The following is a 1,175-nucleotide window of genomic DNA, read 5'->3' as shown; positions in this document are numbered from 1 at the left end:
AACTACTCAATTTCTTCAAAATCACTGAGCAAGAAAAGCAACAATGAACTTCCATCCCGCCTTTACATAACTTCTTTACAGTACCTTGACTTAAATCCAAGAGCGAAAGTTGACTCTCCTCCTCTATTTTTGGTAAACAACTGCATGGTAAACTTAGATAACTTTTCCCCCGGATTTTACCTGGGAGTGGCCTTTTAAATTTTTTATTTAAAAGAGGGCATGTTTGGCACTTTTATACTGATGTCATAATGTTAATATTTCTTGGGATCTCAGGAAGATTCATATTCTTTACGGCTGATACAGCACCGGCTGGAGCTCCCGCTAAGCCAGCCTCAGATTTCTCCAGTTTATTTTGTGCATCAATTTGTTTAACAGTCTCATTCATGTTGGTCTCCAATACCATTCCCCCCCATCACCATTTCTGCAAGAATATTGTGAACCTTGTCTACATGGAAAATTAAATCCAGTTCACAGACGTTTTCAAAACACTTGTATAATGTTTCCACAAATACTTGAATTAGATCTAAAATGCCAAGTTCACTTTCTGAAGAATCCACACAGAAGACAAAATATAATGTTGCATAATGTCTATAAATCAGTTTGTTGTCAGATCCTCCAATTAATAATCCTCCTTCTAGGAAATTACAGCATTTTCATCTCTCTTAGATACCAAATGGAATGTCTCCCTGACGATTTGCTGTTGTGTATCTTCACTGTAGGGCTGGTAGAACTTGGAGAGCCGCGGCTTCCCGTGGTTGTTAAAGATGAGAATCGCCTTGATCATGGCTGAGCAGGGCCGACCGGGTGGAGCTGGGGGCCGGGGGCGGGGGGGGGGGGGCGGCGCGCGAGCCTCGCCTCGGGATCTCGCTGGCGATCCTTCCCCACAGGGTGAATGGTTTTAAACAAAAACATATGCTAAATATTCATCTGGACAGAGATGACACGAGATAAAATCTACACGGTGTAGCGATAAAACCATGTTATTTAGAACTATTCAGGTAAATTTTAAATACTGAAAAGAAATAAAATGGTTGCTTCTGGGAATTAGAAAATAGAGGAGCAGTAAGGGAGAGGGAAGTGTTGCTTCAAAGAATCACTTAACTCTTTAAGTTAACTATGTGCATGCGTATCTTATATAAAAATTTTAAATATAAAGAAATTAAGAATGAAAAAAG

At 39.8% G+C, this 1,175-nt stretch overlaps 1 pseudogene; it reads right to left on the bottom strand.

The window, feature by feature from the left end:
* Positions 1–203: 203 nt before the first annotated feature.
* LOC133077151 (AP-3 complex subunit sigma-1-like) lies at positions 204–784 on the bottom strand (annotated as a pseudogene).
* Between the last annotated feature and the right edge of the window lie 391 nt (positions 785–1,175).

The sequence above is a fragment of the Eubalaena glacialis genome, chromosome 17, assembly GCF_028564815.1.
Source record: "Eubalaena glacialis isolate mEubGla1 chromosome 17, mEubGla1.1.hap2.+ XY, whole genome shotgun sequence".
In the NCBI taxonomy this organism is placed as follows: domain Eukaryota; kingdom Metazoa; phylum Chordata; class Mammalia; order Artiodactyla; family Balaenidae; genus Eubalaena; species Eubalaena glacialis.
This window is presented reverse-complemented; position numbering and strand designations above follow the sequence as displayed.